This window comes from Polyergus mexicanus, unplaced genomic scaffold, assembly GCF_030449975.1.
Source record: "Polyergus mexicanus isolate NDT 795.1 unplaced genomic scaffold, iyPolMexi1.0 SCAF_11, whole genome shotgun sequence".
NCBI lineage: Eukaryota > Metazoa > Arthropoda > Insecta > Hymenoptera > Formicidae > Polyergus > Polyergus mexicanus.
In genome coordinates, this window is record NW_027223331.1 from 7,759,717 (window position 1) to 7,779,157 (window position 19,441).

At 38.4% G+C, this 19,441-nt stretch overlaps 1 protein-coding gene across 2 annotated transcripts in view; it reads left to right on the forward strand.

Annotated features, from left to right (window-relative positions):
- Positions 1 to 208: 208 nt before the first annotated feature.
- The window catches only part of LOC138937472 (uncharacterized), a 174,329-nt gene continuing 155,096 nt past the window's right edge, over positions 209 to 19,441 (forward strand). The window contains exons 1-2 of one of the 2 annotated variants that reach the window (XM_070303789.1): positions 209 to 223; positions 2,180 to 2,736. The gene's annotated coding sequence lies outside the window, so the exon portion shown is untranslated. Of the gene's footprint in view, positions 224 to 1,926; positions 2,737 to 19,441 lie in introns of those variants that run through there. The other variant, XM_070303790.1, reaches the window with a different exon arrangement.

A 19,441-nucleotide genomic window follows, 5' to 3' on the forward strand; every position in this document is an offset into this window, starting at 1 on the left:
CGACGCGAGCGGGGATGGAACGTAAGAGAGCGTGAGGTCGAGCATTAACGCAGGGGTTGCGCGAACCGAGAGGGGCAGAGTGAGAAAGATATAGAGGGGAGAGACACGGTGGCAAGGGGATGGGAGGAGAGTGCGCTATCGGCAAGAGTCTCGGCCACAATCAGCAGCTCGGAGGCGCTCAGTTTGTGTCGGATCTCCGTCGCGGTCGGTTCGTTCCTCTACGGTATAGTCGCGTTGTGTATTCCGTTTTCATTCTCCTCTTTCTCTCTCTCTCTCCCTCTCCCTCTCTCCCTACGCGGTTCGTCCGCTACCTCTCTCTTTTCCTTTCTCTCGCTCTCTCCCGTCAACGATACCAAGCTTCGCCCAAAGGGAAGCATAGCCGCACTTTTTCCTCAACAAGGCGCGTCCTCTCGATCCCCGATTCTCATCGTCGGTGCTCCGTTTTACGTGCGCAAAACGTGTACTTTGCCAATCGGAAGGTGAAAAACAACGGAAAAAATCTTTCGAACCCTATGCGTACATATATGTGTGTGTGTGTGTGTATGTGTGAGATGAAGCGCGCGATATATACCATCGCTCGCGTCATCGACGATCGGGAACGCGAGGATACGATGACGCAAGAAAGAAAAGTGGCCAGATCTTTATCTGATAAATGTGTTACGGAGATAAATTCAATAAATTTCTCTTAATTGCGAATACGCGACGCGGGATAATCTGTGTAACGGAACGTGCCAAGTACACGCGGCCGATTAAACGCATTCTCGATTCGCGCGAAAGCGAACGTCACACGCGTGATAAGCGGCGCACGGCTGATTCGGTGCGTCTTTTACCACCGAGATTAGCGACGCGACGTAACTCGGCTCGTTTCAAGGAGAAGGCACACGGAAGGACAATTCTCGCATCTTATCTTATTATATAATTTAATTAACAAATATATTTAATTCGATTTTAAATATAATTTTAATCTTTATATTAATAATTTTATTTTTAAACTCGCGCGAAATGCAGTAAGTTCTGATATTTCCATTGTTGTTTTTTATTCGCACTTTCCATCAATCGAGAAAATCTTACAACGACCGTCGTGCATATTTTCTTCATGAATCATCGATGGCTATAGATTTTGTTAATCGTTTTCACATTACACACACAAGTTTGATGTACTCGTTAACGCGATATATATATATATATATATATATATATATATATATATATATATATATATATATATTTGATCGTGAGTTAGCCAACGTGGTTCATACGGTAAGCAGACTAATTGTAAGAACCCGCATCCACCTGACATGGAGCAACGCGTCTGAATCATCGATAATTCGCGGCAAGGTCATTTTCGTCGCTACGAAACAAGAGTTTTTATCGATTTAATCCAAATTAATCACTCGATCATCACACCATCACGCGTGACAGTGTACGTGATATTTTAATAAACTAATTTAACGATGAACAATAATTTAAGATTCAAGTCAAATTTACTTTTATAGATCTTCGTCCCCGATGTGTATGTGTGTGTGTGTGTGTGTGTGCGTGCGTGTTATATAACATACCCTGTGTTCTCGCGAAAATTATCGGAGCGTTGACTAATAAAATTTCAAAGTTAGTTCGACGTCAGACTGCAAAATCGACGCGTCGTTTCTATAGCGAATGAATCGAGAACGGGCAGCAAGGTTCGAACGACGCACACTTGTTTTACGTAATGAAATCGCGTTTGTCAAGAGAGCCGAGCGCGTTCGTTCGTTCGTTTGCTCGCTCGTTCGTTCGTTCGTTCACTCGCTCGCTCGCGCGTGCGCTGCGCGCAATCTATCCGTCGTCGAACCTCGCGTCGCGCTCGGCGTTCTAGCGATGGTGGGGTAGCGTTGGTGGGGGAAATCGAAGGGGAGGGGAGGGGCTCTTCGATCATCGGCATTACTGGCCTCCCTCGTGCGTTCTCGTGTTTCGTCGGATCGGCGCGGCGGCGATCGGCTGGTTCCGTGAGTCGCCGTCAGTCTCAGTCTCGCTCCAGCTCGCGCGCGATACGGATGGTTCCTGCGCTCCTCGATCGGTTGTCTCCGCGACACTTGTCTCGCGATCGGCGGTAGAGTAATAGCGCGTGAACACGGTGCAAATCCTATCCGCTATCCAATCTGTTTAGTTCGATCAGTCTACGATATGTTTCTGTGCTTTCCAGTGTGAGAGATTTCGTCGCGCGATCGTTGCGGCTGCCGTTGCTTTCGTCATCGCGGTGGTACGTCGCATACCACGTATACCTCCTCATCGTCGGCAGTGCGCGCCTCTTGGATACGCGGTTACGCATGCACGCATGGACAAGCAACGGCGACGCGGCACTGCCCAATGATGGCCGTGCCGGGCATTACCGTTGACGTAGTGATGTATTATTAGTGGTGCGCGTCGCGGGAAAGTTCTGTGTCGCTCGTATCTCTCTCTCTCTCTCTCTCTCTCTCTCTTTGCTTACTTCACTCCGTGTATCTCAGCTTCGATAGTAAACGCGAGGTGTGCTCCTCGTCGTCGTCGGAAATCAGTGATCGCGGTTAAGGGAAGGCACGATATACGTACGCGTATTTTGCCCATCCCGCTCGCCTACGCGAGTTTACGCAGTGAGAGTTTGATATCAGTGTACAACGGTTTTACTCGCTCTCTGTGTGGATTATCATATTGGATATACTCGGTTGCGACCCACAACACGCACATCCCCGTCGCAGGCCACGGACAGATCGAGAGATTCCGGTGAGTGTTTTATATCTATATCCGTTATATCGTTATATATATTCACTCGCGTTCCCTCCTTCGCCTTCGTCGTGAAGATCGATGCGAGATCCCGAAACGCGTGACTGTATGTCGCGCGCCGTCGCGCTTATCGCTCTCTCGATCGGCTGCCATCTTGGTATTTGTAGTCTTCGCGACACTCGGCGAGTGTGTTTACGGCGCGCAAACCTATCTCTCTCTCCTCGTCCATAAAATTCGTATAATTTCGTAGATACGAGAGAGATCACGCCAACGATCACGCCCGTGTTTATCCGTGGAAATCGGAGCGCGTGTCGGTGTGTGCGGCGTAAAAATTATATCGGAGTTTGCGTGAAGAATTTGAAAGTTTGAAAAATTATCCAAGTCTCGTCTACATACATATTTCGCGCACGCGAACGACATTATAATCTGACGTTTTTCGCGATACGTCGAGCGGAGAGAAATCGAATTCATAAGACGGGAGTTCCGAGACAAAGAAGATTTAAACGTCTAATGTCAAGTCGGGAACCAACGAAAAAAAATATAACGACTCCATTTTTTTTTTTTTTTTTTGGCAATAATTCTGAAACGAGCAAAGACCTCCACGCTTTTTTAACCTTCGCGTGTTCCCGGCGCGACGCGACGCACGATTTCGAACGAAATAAAAAGTTGGGCGACGGCCGTGTAAACACTTTTGAGTGCGCAGCGTCTCGCACAAGCTCTTCAGCGGCGCTTTACTCGAAATTACATCTTGTTGAGGCACGAATTATTTCGCGATAAAGTTGCGCGAGTTACGCGGCGACGTGCACGTTTCATTATCACGGTAATTGTACTTGGAAAAAAAAAACTACTTTTTTATATGTATAAATAATAACGATGTTTTATAACGAGTCTAGAAATTGTTTACATGATTTTGTATCATGTACGTGTGTTGTATCTCCTTTTCCGTTTAATATTATACGATCGTATGATAATGAAAAATGGAAATATTTGCGACAGTTTTGCTCTCAAAATTTCGGTAACTTTTTTCTTCTTTTTAATACAGAGAGAAATATATATTTTTTAAGATTTTTATCAATTATATTTTTAATGAAATGACAGGAATTTTAAGTCGGCGGCGCGCTCGCACTCACGTCATAAAAAATATTTGTCGAAATTATATTTATGGACGAGATCGATGTGGTGAAAGAAGTTAATGACCGACATGCAGAATTTTCCTTTGCTTTTTCGGCAAACTCGTCGCCTCGCGTGTGCGATAAAGTCTGGTGGTGCTCGCGTACAGCTGATCAGCCGACGTCACATATCGATTGCTTAAAAAATGTGCGTACACTTAATGCATGAAACGAAAAACATCTGTTACAAATAGCCAGAGAGTGAGACTCGCGATTAAAATTTTCCAACATTTATTACCTTACATCGCGTAAAGCACCTTAACTTGTAGCCAACTATCGTGACAGCTAATACCAGCCACAAGAACTGTAATGTAGTTTTTTTAAATAGTTTCCGAAGAAACTAATTGTACGTGTGTAAAGGTATAACGGTTTTTCACGGTAAATTTTTTTTGATTTTTTATTACGAAATAATTTTTCCGTTTGCAAAATGCATGAGTATATCCGTACACGATACAATCGAAAAAATTTATCGCGGATAATCGCGGACTATAGCTTTAAATAATTTTTTTCTACACACATTTTTTTTTTTTTTTTTTTTTTTTTAACACAACAAGAGATAGCATAAATAGAAATCAAGTTTTCCTAATTGCGGAAAAAATTAGCGGGGTCGAAAATATATGCGTTATAATTTTGAACGAAGATATAATTGCAAGTTTGTGGAATATATATGTGGTTCATGGTGACTATCTCTCTTTCTTTCACTCGCTCGCTCCCCTTTTTCTTTCCGATGGATCTCCTGAATTATTCACGAACCCACTGTAGAGAAGACGGCAAATCGCGACTGATGCAATTCGGCCAAGTCGGCACGTATCTTATTCGGGGAAAACGGAGTATGTAATCCGTAGAATCGTATTATCTTCGAAAGATATTGTGTATCATGGATGGGAATATTTTAGACGCGTCCGAGGAGAAAGCGATTCGAGGCCGGGACATCGATGTCGTTTGGTCACGGTATAGTTCGCGTTCTCTTCGCTGCGAACGAATATTATTTCTGGCACGGCACCAGCCAGTGATCGATCTCGTCCTCGAACGGGCGATCGCGAACGTCATTGTCATTTGTGTATGTGTGTATGTGTGTTTGTCGCGATCGATCACAAACGAGCGCGTATCTGCCAGCGGGAGAGGGTGGGGTGATAGAGAGAGAGAGAGAGAGAGAGAGAGAGAGAGAGAGAAAGAGAGAGAGAGACGAGGGGGAGGTAAGCGCGAAACACATTTATCGAGACTCCGGAAATAATTACCGCTAAGCAGAGCCGAGTCGTCGGCAAATTGAATTGGCTTCGAGTACCGGCGCACAATTCTCTCTCTCTCTCTCTCTCTTTCTTTTGGCAGCCGTTGTCGTCGGTCGGCCTCGAACACATCCGAGAGACGATCTCTCGCCGTAAATTCTCCTCTCGCGATCCCAGTTTGCCAATGTTTGCAAACAAACTCGATGTCCGCGTCGACGTCGATCGCACCGCGATATCATGTATTCCACGTTTGGCTTTGTCAATTTGCTTCGTTCCTATGCATATTTCCTTCTTGAATCGCGCAATTTCTATACGAAAGCGGAAGTCGCACGCGATGGATTTGACTTTATATAGTTTAATATAATTTTTGTAAAAGAGAAATTATAAAACATTTGTGAAATCTTTTTATATTTTGCCATATCATTGAAGGAAAACGCACGCGTACGTTTGCGTGATGTATAATTGTGATGATGATTTTATATACATAGTGTAATTTCTTCCTTGGATAATATTTTATTATCGAAGGACGAAATTATGTCCGCTTATGGTTAAATGAAATATATTATTTTATTATGCTACAAACGGTGGTAATTGCACGTTAAAATCATTAACGTGTATACATATAAAACAATTGGTACGCAAAGGAATATATGAATAATCACGCTCATTAAATCACAGTTATTGCTTTAATAACAACCGCAAATGGGGGGGGGGGGGAAGCGTACCGCATAAGCGCGTGTAATACAGTAAATAAGTCACATACGCAATGCGATAACAAGATGAATATTCAATTAGCGAAAAACAGTCGCGTTTGCTTTGAAAATTCAATAATAACGAATACAATGAAACAATACTTGCCTCTGGCGCGACATATTTTGCCAACACTTGAATAAATTCAGTGACCGCCTAGCGTAAGTCCGAGTATAATTCGATCGCTATCAAGTAATTTATGTAAAGCAGCTCGCTAAACGAAGCGAATAGCGAACTTTTCGACGGCAGAATTATTTCTTTCTTTCTTTCAAAGACGGTTTTTATTGCTCGCTAGCTGTCCCGCCGCGTCGACGGCTTTAAAACTTTTGCCGAGTCGTTCGGCGAAACTTTTTTTCTCAATCTGTCAGAATTATTATCATCCCGAGTATTATCTACATACTTTTATCGGACATAAAGGCGAACATACTTCTGATGTGTATATATATATATATATAACTTATCAAACCTATATCAGTCAGCTGATGAAAGATTGAAGGAGGAAAGTCGCGACTATATTTTCATCTTATATTATTTGTCAGCGTCAGCATTACGCTTCATATTCAACGATAAATATGCGCGTATGCATATATTCTATATTTAGCGCGAGAACATTATTCCATCTCGTATGCTGTTTATTATTGTCGTGTTTTCTGGAATATACTATATCCCCGCATAGACCGGTCGCAGTCGCGGGAGCAATAAGTGCTTCAAGTTCCGCGGTCGCTTCGCGCGTGAAAGCGACCGCGCTCGCACGGCACACGTGCGCGATTTCTCCTCGCTGTTGCACGCACATTCTTTCACGATTCATCGGTGTGCGCGTCCATTGGTCGGCATTCGGTCTTTGGACCGCGTTCTCGGGCTCGTTGCTACGATCAGCAAGCTCTCTATTTAGCACCGAAAATCTTTCTCGCGTCTCTCAGATATTAAACACGAAGGATGTTAAAATTGAAACTTTCTCAAATGTTGAAATACAAACTGACATGCAATATATAATTAAAAGTGAGAGATTTTGAACTTACTTTTCTTCGAAATAATATCGCGCATAGAGAAATAATATTTCCAGTCCGATGATTTTGCGACTTATCATCGATACATCGCAGGATTGGCTGGGAAAATAAATAAAGTGAATGGAAAAGTTCATGGTACATTCCGATTTTTTACCGTGCCGCACTTTATTCAATGAAATAAATTGGTAAAAATTATAAAAATAATTAATATATGATAAATATATTTATATAACCTAATGCACAAAAAGATATATTTTTACTTGAATTAATAAATCATTAACAATCGCAATAGTTTAAAAAATGAATCAATATAATAATAGTCTTTTTTAATTCAAATTAATATGTGAAATTTTTAAGACAAAAACTAGAGGGGAGATATAAATGTTGCTAAATTTGATATTAATTTTTAGTTTAATAAGAAAAATGTAATTGAAAACAGAATTAAAAATTTTCACCAATATAGATCTGATTTGCGTTTACGTTTTAACATCTGACAAAGAAGAAATTTATTTCTCATCTATTACGGATTTTGTATATATTTCGTATAAAGTTTAAATTAGAAAACACTTTCTCAATCGACGAATATCAATAAAAAGAGATTTTCCATTTATTTTAACATTTTTAATAGGGAGAAAAAGAATCAGTTTTTTTTCCGAAAAATATCGGTTTCCGCCATTAACATGGATTTTATTGAAAAAATGTGAAATTTGTCCAACCCGGTAAATTTTATAGGTCAGATCGTTTCTGACCGCGATTTCGTGTACTTGGTTGATGAACATACGGTACCGAAATTTCTCCGGTTTCGGGATTTCCGCTGCGCTCGCCGGTCCGTTAGATGAATTAATGAGATACGCTGGAGAAGGAACGGGAGATAAATCTCGACCTAGATAAACAGCGTGTGACTTTGAGCACAAGGGAAAGTCGTTGACCGTTTACGCGCGAGTGATCGATTAATCGTTCTTGCAATAAGTCGCAATAATTAATGGGTATCGTATAATTGGGAAATGAAAAAAAATTTAATGATTTGAAAGAATGTGTATTGATGTACGGAATGATAAATATGAACATATGTATATTATGTAAGAATATGTATATATTAATGGATTGACGTAAATATATTTTTTGAAATAACTCGTTAGATATAATAGTGAGAGTAATCACGGTAACCACTATGACAATATGGATGACACTATTAATATATATATATTTAAAAAATATTCTATAAATTTCAGTGCAATAAAAATCTTGCTTTTTTTTATTTGCGATGATACTGATTTTTGTCAATCGACAGATTTTGGTTTTATCTAATTAAAGTTAATTCGGTAACAAGATAAATCTGGCTCTCGCACTTTAATATTTTTGCGCGAAATCTTTAGAATGTGCTATTTTAACATTGAAATGCTACCTTCTCTCTTTCTCTCTCTCTCTATCCTTTTCTCTTTCTCAGTAACCTTGAACAGTTGTCGGGTTCTCGAAGATTATTCGATCGGTTCGGCATAAATGAATCCAAGCTAATCCTTTTGGAAGCAATATAAAACATCTGCTTTTAGCGATCGACATTAAAAAGTATTCTCCCTTAACGCTAAATTACATCGCGGGAAATACATTCTAACGTTTCAGCTTTCTCAAATATAATAGATAGCGTAAATACTTTTAAAGAAAGTTATTTCCATATTAAATCAAATTTTTCGAAAACATCAGATAAATTTTGATAATTAAGTAACTAGATAGTTTTTGAGCATGATATTTTTTTAAACAATTTAAAAAGTTTCGAAACATATATATTTGAATTTAAAAGAATTTGTCTTGTCATTGTTATCAAAATAGAGTTTGTAATTATGTTGAAAGAAATAATTGACTTGGATAATCAGTTTTGTATAAGAGCCGATGGTATCGCTGTTAAAAGCTAGATTTATGACTCGATCCGCTTCGTTCTCTCCGCTTCTCGTTTCCGGTTATTACGTGAGAAAGTCGAGCAAGAAAAGTCTGACTTGCTTCGCGATGGTCTTGTATAAGGGGTGACGGAAGGGGAGTGCGGATTCACCTCCCAGTGAACGGATCCGAAGAATGGTTTAGAAGAATTCACTTCGTATACCGTGTACAAATCTGTTAATTCGCTAACGTACAATGCAATCTCGATAATTTAAAATAACCAACACGCTATCGGAGATTTATTAAATGTTGACGTAATCGTATCTAGAAAGAAAAAAATATATTTAAATTAGTTAAAAAATAAATTACTGAAAAGTAATTTAATTTAATGCTTTATACGTATCAATCGCATTAATTATATCGATTATAATTTGTTAATTCTTTTTTTCCATCTACATTCACGGCCTTTGTATCTAGATAAATATTTTAAAAATAATTTCACGAAGATTAATTCTCTTTGATATTTCTTTTACACGCGTATAAAATATATATATATATATATATAAAAAGAAACTTAATATTAGGAATGTTTATATAAAACATAATCTAATATAATGTAAGATTTTCCTATAATTTTTCAATTCTTACGGTCTAATCTTTTATTTCCGTATAATAACTTATAAGACAGATACGTCGTGGTTCAATTTCACAGTTACTCGAAGAAGTTCGTATTACTGCGTGGTTATACAGTATTATATGAAATCTGACCCAACTTGCAGGCAGCAAAACCAGCACGCTCCATTCGCTCCTAAAATACCGCGGCTTTGTCACGACAGCATTCTTTAAAATGTTTCCATGGCGGGAATGAAAAATATTTCACGGAGCGCGCGATTCATTCGACGCGCACGTAGTCTGGTATCTAAGCGAATCTCTAGTATCGGATTTAAGCGGTATATGACATAAATATTGATTTGGGCGCGATATTTGCCTATGCGTGAAACTGGTACTGATCGATAATAAACATTCACCCAAAAGGAACAGATATATGTATGTGACGCATATAATAACATTTCAACGATCGCACGCTACAAACTAATGAAATGTGTCTCGCGTAAATCCAATCTATTTACATCGATTATATAGTAAATTATTCAAATCTCTTATTTTTTCCGGCTAACGATTCTGAACTTTTATCTATTGTAATTTATTACATTTTTTATTACATATATATACGAGAGAGAGAGAGAGAGAGAGAGAGAGAGAGAGAGAGAGAGAGAGAGAGAGAGAATAGTATATACATATATATATATATATATATATATATATATAATAATATAAAATGTAAGATTTGAATTTTTTTATGATAATTATATTACACGTTAACTATATTTATATAATCAAATATTCTTATATATATTTTAATATAAATGAATTATATATTTATATATATATGGGATGTCTCCCATACACACACACACACACACACACACACACACAAAATTGCGTTGGATATTTTCGGCATGACGCGCTTTTACTTTCTAATATAATTTCGTTGTTTTTATGAAATAAAATATAATCCTATAATAAAATTGAAAAATTATGCGACTATATGATACTATCATTAAATTGGTTGATAGTGAGAAGTGTTTAGATGATTTTTTTTTTTTTTATTTATTATTATAAGGAGGTTTTCTTTATACACGCGGGAAATATAACATTATAAATATTTATTCAAAATTCAATATGTTGAAATATTATTATTCGAAATATGAATTTCGAAATGTAGTATTTTATGATTTGGAAATATCAAGAAATAGCAATGTAACGTCACGTTTCAAGGCGAATGTTTTCTCGAGCTCGCCGGCACGAACGAGATATATTCTTATCGAACTCGAACTATCGTTATCGGAAGCCGAGAGACGCAAATACAATAGTTAGGAATAGAGACAAGATATTTAGATATTTCCGGCGCATGCGTAATCCTACGTGTTGGACGATTGCGAGGGTGCTGCTCGCATTAGGTTTCGACGTCGACGGGAGATCGGTGGTCGTAGGGCGAGAGTAGGTAGGGATTGCCATTGTAATAAAGGATCCGACGATCCCGGACAATCCTCCCGTCGCGCCGTTGTATCCCGAAAAGGGATCCTGCGTCAAGCAAGGGTGTAGTGTCGCCTTCTCGTACTCTAGTCGCGTCTTCGAATAGGAGAATTATGTTTGTTCAGCATAGACATTTGGAAAAAAAGCGATAAAAACTCTTGATTATTAAAAATTGAAATTGACTGCAATTCTAACAACATCACTTTGCTTTTATTACTCGAAACTTTTAACCATTTTTTAAACGGCTTTGGGAAAGATAATTATGACAATAAGATAATTATAAAAATGAAAAATCTAGCTCTGATATAATCACTTAGCGTTTAAAAAGTTTAGATCCAATTAACTGGACGTTAAAACGGAAATGTTTAAACGATATTTCCTCTAAAATAACAATGTTACGCAAGATGTTTAAAAAAAGTACTACTAATTACACCGGAAGGTTATCGCGATTTACAGCGCGATATCGTTGCCATACATCATCGTGAATATGAATGCGACTATTCTTGGTCACGCATGGCGACGCCTTTGGCTTCCGAGTTATTTCTAGTCGCACGGCGAACGTGCTCTTCTACGAACGGAGGCGAGAGCGAATGGTTACGTCGTATCGCTTTACGAATTTTGTAACACGAATTCTCATGTATTCTACGCGTACAACATTGCCTTCGCATTGACAAGTCCTTCGCAAAGGGGGACGTTTGACGGGCGACTTTTTTTCATCACAGTCCGCTTCCGCGCGCATTTTAACAAAGATCGAGATCAAAGTATTCGGGAATTTTACATCTTAATTATTTATATATTATCGCGTCGCTATTTCGATTGTGACAAGACAAAAAACGCTTTTTTCTTTTTCACTTGTCATCGTGGAATCGATGGCAGGTCAGCCGAACTTGGGGGATGGAAAGGAAGGTGGTGGTGGCATCAGGTAGTTGGAAGAGGGTGGAGAATACGGGGATTAACGAAGATACGATTAACGTGATGATAGATAGGATTGAACGATCGATCGGAGACTACGAGTAAAAAGCAGGGAAAGCGCAATCGCATGGGAAAGGCGCGAAATGAAGCTCGTTTATCTATAGTGAAAAAAATATCTAATAATTTTGGGATACCATGTGTACATGGTAAAATGATGGCAAACATCTCTCTAGGAGGTTCTACAGCTTTGCTGGGAAGATCACAAAGTTATCTTAATGGTCAAAGCGCATCGAAGATTTTATTATTCATAATCATTTTCACGTATATTTTGTTCGTCATATATTTCTAACTTGTATTAAGTGCCGGTGGCAAAATATTTACATGTAAAAAGATAATGCAAAGTTAAATATACTGTCAAGTAGATTCAAGCAACACAGAGTAATGTGAGCAACGCGTGCCATAATTTTATCTCACTAACGATGACGCGGCTAAATGACATATTTCGAGTAAATATACGCGCCAGCCAAGTAATATCTTCTCGAATATAAACGCATACATTACATGCGTATAATATATATGCAACACATGCGTAAACCAGACCCACGGGCACATACGATCCGCACGTTTCTCGCTCAGAACATCGTCGTATCTCGTGGCGTGAACCTCGTTGTCCTCGCTCGTTCATAGTTTGTTTCCCGGTTTAACGAGCAGTCCTTGCCACACGATCGCATCCTTTGAACCGTCGCTTCTCCTCCCTCTTCTCTTTCTCTTCTTTCTTCTCGATGCACTTCTCTTTCTTTTAATCGCGCGCAATTGGTTTTTTTTTTTTTTTTTTTTTTTTTTTTGAGGTAAACCTTTAAAATAGTAACACGCGCTATTATTTATATTTTGATTGTTATATTTTTTGCGCGAATAACACAAAATGTTGAAATATTGCTGTGAAATATTTATCTTTAGGCAAATTTATATACAATTCCTAGAATTGAATCGTTTAAAAACGATTGGAGATCATAAAGAATATGAAGGATTGCGTCAAATATTTTTTCACGCACTTTATACATACATACGCTTTGCGATTAATTTAAATTATATTAAAAAACATTACTTTGATTGCCGATATATGGAAATTGCGCCACGTTTTTCGGCGGTAACGCATTATTGGTATATTCGGTTGTTTTAATTAGCATCGTAACTTTGGCGTATTTTTTTCCTCTCCCTCGTCGCTCTCTCATTTTCCGTTTCAACCTGCGACATCTTTTGTCGCCAACCGGTGCTCGAACTTCGCGAGGAATTATATCATGATGCGATAAAATTTCTCTCTCTCTCTCTTTCTCTTTCTTTCTCTCACACGCGTTAATTTTAATTAATTTTTTAACGCGCGCGCGTTCATTTATCAAGATTAATCTCGTTCGAAGGATATTTCAATCGTGTAAAATATATTCAACGCATTATTTTTTCAAAACTAAAGCGAGAGCTATTGCACGAGTATAACACATTTGTACCATTATATATATTTTACTATCGTTTCAAATTAACAGTTTTACGTTATATATGTTATACACGGAAATTCGGGCTCGTAAATTCTGCTTTGCCAAACCCTCCAACTTTTGCGAGAGTTTAAATTGAATTTTATCGCGTTAATTGTTCTATATTGTATGTATAGTATTTATATACTATGCATGCGATATAGAACAATTAAATAGTCATAAATGCGTAATATTATGCAATTAGAAATGTCAATTAGGAAACACTATCACGTGCATCATTTCTTTTTACTCTTAAATAACCGTATGTAAAAAATCTGCTTGACAACGGCACAATTTTTTTATCCCCCCCCCCTCTCTCTCTCTCTCTCTCTCTCTCTCTCTCTTTTATATTCTATCTTTTTCTCTCGCATTGTTCTGCACGAGTCTCGGCGTGGCTTTTTCTCCCGCTGTTACTCTTTATTCCTTGCCGGTTCTCCCCTTTGTATGCCACATACAAGCCATGATCTGCTTCTTTTATCCTGTCCTCTTGATTCCTCCTTGCGGAAAGCACGGATTGTTTCGCTTCTACTGGCGGTCGTTTCACCGTTAAACTGCCACGCGTTACTTTGCTTTATAAAAACTAGGCGAATTAATCGTTGATGGAAATTGTTGTCTACTTATGAATATGAACAATATATTTTTTTTTTATTTTACATTTTTTCGAATTATTTGTATTTTGAGAAAGAGAATTTGAAACTAAAAAGAGTTCTCTGAGTTATGGATAGAAAAACCTTAAAATACGTTGTTGATTACAAATTATAGAATCGCGATATGACAGCAGTTTATTCGAGAAGAATTTATTAATCGAAAAGAATTTAATGAAACTAAAAAATAGTAGCAAATTTTTCGAATTGAAATTTTTTGAATCCATTTGAAAAAACATTGCAATTATTTTCATGTATTCGAAAACACAAACTGGATCTTTATAGAAAACCTTTGTGGGAGAGATTCGAGATGAAAAACTCCTCGAGCGTACCTACTTGGCTTATTTTATAGCTGTATATATAGTATACAGTCACGTGTATGCACGCATGCTACCATACGCGCGATTGCCACATTTTCAATGTCACGATTTCTGTATACTTTCGTCTGCAAACTGACATGTAATTGTCGAGCAAATTATTTCGTCGATCCCATCTTTTTAGCCACGTGTTATCTCGACACGTGTCTGGCGTATTAATTTCATATATACACCAGGTACACACGCGAGACGACATTACAAATAATATAAATTAGTGCATTAATACAGTTTACGAAAAACAGAAGGTCTTATATTGATTTTATTTCATTTTTAATTTGGAAATATCTTATTGGCGAGATTCTGATTTTCAATGATTTTAACAAACAGGGAAAATCTTCGCGAGAACGTAGTATCTGTCGGCATGCGTTTGTTTTCTTCGACGAAATCATTCGACTAAAGTGCACAGGTCGTCGAGATATTCCAACGAAAGTCGAGAGGATTTTCAGTAAAGCGGTATATTTGTGGATAAGAGGGAGGAAGAGGAGACCAAGAGAGATAGAGAGAGGTATAAAGCAAATAGGGACAGAGATGTATAATCGAAAAGAGGAAGGAAGCGCAGAAGAAGAGCGGAGACGAAAACAGTGAGAGAGAGAGAGAGAGAGAGAGAGAGAGAGAGAGAGAGAGAGAGAGAGAGAGGAAAATGCTGAAAGTCTCAGTCCATACCTTACGCACGCATACGCATTCGTGCGTGCACTCGCGTGCAATATTTTAAATGCTATTCTTGCGGTGTAATGTATCGCGAGAACGCACCGCTGCGGCTGTTGGCATTATTTCACGTAACGTTAGATTGTTTAATTATCGACCGCAGTGTCGATTGACGATTGAGAGGGAAAATTAGCAATGTGAATGTACGATAATAATAATAAAACGCCCGAGTCATTGACGCCAATCGGCGATACGTTTGCTCGATCGTAATACGAGAAATTACGAAGTTCGTAGTGAGATTATGTTCACGTGACGCGCCAAAACGCTCGCTGAGATCTCGGAGAAGTTAACAATGAGAAAAATCAACGTCGTTGCCTCTTATTATTCCCGGCACGCGATTAACTTCCCGTATTTCTAAATTATACTAATTTTATTCGTCGATGCGTTTCAATTCATAATTTCAATATTATGCGAGTTAGAAACTAACAAAATTTACATAACATATATAAGTAAATTAAAAAAGAAATTTAATATATATATTTTATAAAAAATATAATATAAACCTCTGGTGTGGTTACTATTTATTATAAAGTAATATTATTTTTTTATCTATATATTATAAAATTGCAATTCTCCAATGTGCAAAATGTACTTCACTTATAATCTTGACCATATTTCATTACTTAAAGGTTTTTGTGCTATTTTTCGTTATCATTACTTATCATTACTTCGTATATTTCCTTATCTCCATTCATTGTTCGTCACTTCGCGTCGTTACGAGCTACAGATTTCGATAAACGACATCGGGTCGCGACGTTTCCTTTCCTCCTGCGTCATTTATCCAACGACGCGCTATATATTTCGATACTCCTCCTTTTTCCTACATTCTTATTTTCTCTCGCGGTCGAAGATTACACCGGAAAGAGCTTTGTCGTGCGCGAGAGAGCTACATCTCGGTTTGTCTTCCGGCTATGGCGATCAAAGGATCGATCGTCCTTGCCGTCTGTGAGAGAACTCCGACAGCCGCGCGAAATCGTGTGCGTTTCCACGAAATTGGACGGGTTCAATCTCGAGAGGGGGGGCATCCTGGCGTCCCCCTGCTGCTATTCTCGAGGTTGCACTGGACACTATATATGTAATATACATATATACATACATGTCCTCATCGGTTGGGCCACCCATTGAGATTGAAAGATCTTTCTCTCTCCGTATCTATGATGTCAGGCCGGTACTTGGGAATGTATCGCGGCCTTGAGCTACATTTCTTATTATTTGGTATTTATTAAGTATCACAAGTGCGTAGATAGGCTCTATCTTAATGATATCGCATGTTCCGCGCTTTGACGATTTCCGATTATTTGACATTTTCTCTAATGAAAATAAATGAATGAAATATGCTCGCGTGTGCTTGTGGGAAAAAAAAAAAAATTGTATTCGTATTTATAATATGCGATTAAAAATTTAAATCTTATCTCATTTTCTTTGCCATCTTATATCTTATATCTGTCTTTAACGCGATAGATTGAGAAATGTAGCATATATTATTTTTTTGCTTAATTTACATTATTCGTGTACGAATAACCGACACAGATGCGAATTGAGCGGAAACTTAAATCGTCATCCGTATGCGAAAAAGGAAACGCAAGTGCCATTCGTATGACGATGATAATCAAGCGCGAACGAGTTCTCGTTATCGGAGGTATCGGTTGAACGCGAAGATATAGAGATGCCATTAGACAACCAACTCAATTATTCGCCATTCGTCCGGCAAATAAGGAGAAATAATTGGATCGTTTATCGATCTTCTCTACCTTTCGACAACAATGAAAAAGAGGAGAAAGGGAGAAAGAAAGCGGTATAGCACTATTAAGGATATAATAATAAAGCGTCGAGGTATAGCGTGTTTCGGAAGTTCCACTACCTCAGTTCGCAGTCAAATTTTTTTTTGACAAGGATGTTGGAACATTTAAGTTCTCTGAATTATAAGCAATATCAGTATCTGAATTCTTAAGGATATTGCGCGTAAGCAAACGCAGCAAATAGATAGAAGCAAATATGTGTTTATATGTATCCCAGGAACATGAATTTCCTCAAATCACGCGCTACATTCTCCAGATAATTAATTCGAGAAATGTATTTGCCGATTAAATTCATGAGAAAAATTGTGAACTCATAATAGAGAAGATTAACATAAAGACGGTTTTGCATCGATAGTAACGGCAAATAGCGATGGGTGAAGCAAACAATTATTAATGTCGCGAATAAGAAAGAGGGTGATGGTCAGTTACAAGAGGAGAGATAAGTAGAAAGGGGAATGAGGGAGATCTGGCGAAAAAGAAAGCCGTGATATACTATATCCGAGTCCGTATTGAGGAACAAGAGGCGGAGATAGCCGCGTAACGGTTAACGGCCGACGGCAGGAGACGGTGGAAAAGGCGAAAGCAGAGGGAGAGAGAAAGAGAGAAAATCGCGAGCTCGAGAGAGAGGAAGAAGAGCGCGCGGAGGCGCTATGGAGGCAGTCTGCTTCTGCTATAGCCTCGACTCCGGTTGCCGTGACGACCCATACCACCCGCCATCATGCCGTCCCGGCATAGTCACAGTTACGGTCCCGGACTCTCTCTCTCTCTCTCTCTCTCTCTCTCTCTCTCTCTCTCTCTCTCTCTCTCTCTCTCTCTCCTCCTTTCTTTCCGTCTCTTTCTTTTTCTCTTCTTTCGCCTTGCGATCGACCCCTACCTCGCCTTCCGCCGCCACCCTTCTCTACCACGAGGTATGACGGGCCTCCTCGTTGAGGGATCTTCGATCGTGCTCTCTCTTTCTCTCTCTTTCTGCTCTTGTGGAGCAAGGACCTGCTGCGATTTTCGGCCCGCGTCTTACGATGCGAGCTGCAACTGCTACGTCGAGTGCCGGCGCGTTGTTTCAGTCTCGTCCTAGTAGCAGGTTGGCATCAAGTCCGACCTGCTTTTAATCTTTTCCAGTTCACATTATAGTGACCGTGGACGATAATTGGAGGGTTTGGTATAAGGATAAGTTGTTAAAAAATTTGAGTTTTACAAATTATCTCAGCTTATTTTCTTTTTCGTATTGTATTCTTGAAAGCAGACATTATATTCATATTATACTTGTTCGTATATACTAATATTTTATCGTGTCCTATAAACTTACTGGAAATCGAATAATTATAGATGCGCGCCACTCGCCCTTAATGGGCCATAAAGACTTGTAATGGTCTGAAAAAGATAATCTCAATCTTAATTATCGATCATTCTTCGATAAATCTATTCTTTTATTAATTTTTGATTTCGATTATTGAATGGAAAAGTATAATCTTGCAATCTTCTTTCACGATGTTTTAATTGAAAATCGATTATTAAATTAGCAAGATATGGTAGTCGGTTGATATCGGTAATCGAACCATTAATATAAGATGACAACATCAGTGTGATAATTAATAAATACACGAATAAGAAATTCCGTTTAGATGATCAAATAAAACTTGACACTTGTTTTAGCGGCGATAAATATGGAAGTGAGAAATATCTGCGATTAAAAATAATCGATTAGTCGCGGTAAAGGGCCGTTCGTAGATTCTCTAGCTTGCGGCTTATAAACAAAAGGGCTTTGCCTTTGCCACACGAGATCCCGCCCCTCCGGTCTTTTGATCCTTTTAACGGCCGCCATCCGCTCCGATGATTTAGACAAGCCGGTGTAAATGCAAATGCAAACATGCAGTTTCAACACAGCCGGCGAACGGCTCAAATTCTTTCACGCGGAAGTTTCGCTCTGCCTTCCCGCCTTTCCTTCCGCTTTTGTACACCTCTATACGAATACTATACCACGTTATACCGCCTATGGGGCACGGTAATGAGGTTAACGCGGTTTGCGCACCTTATAAACTGTTGTTCTAATTGTCACGCGACACTGCTCTTTCAGAAACTCCGCCAATTCGGTACGAAATTATTTTAGCCTCTTTAGTTTCTGCGCGCGCGCGCGCGCTCTATTAAAGCAATTAATCTTTTTAACATTTTCTTTCGTGTGATTTTTTTATCAGATTAAATTTAATTGGACGATTTAATTTTGTTTGTATAAATTTGGTTATTTAATTATTTATTCAATATATTTGATTTATAAAAAGATAACACAAGATCTCTTTATTAAGAATTTACTTCTTATGCTATTGAGTGATAATTTTATTATATTTTTTTCAGTAATTATTTAAACGTGAATTTTACTCTCAAATAAATAATTCTCACTTTCATATTCACGTTACGATACATGCGAGGAGATGAGAAATACTTTTTAAGACTGAAATACGATTAAGAAATTCTAGTTGAGTTTTATAATCATTTTTCTAGAACTTGTATATAAATTATGAGATACGTTGTCTTAAAAATATAAATACAAATCATCGATATGATATCATTAATAGTTTCTTCTACTTTCTATCTAACTCTCATGATGACTCAAGTGTATGACGGATAGG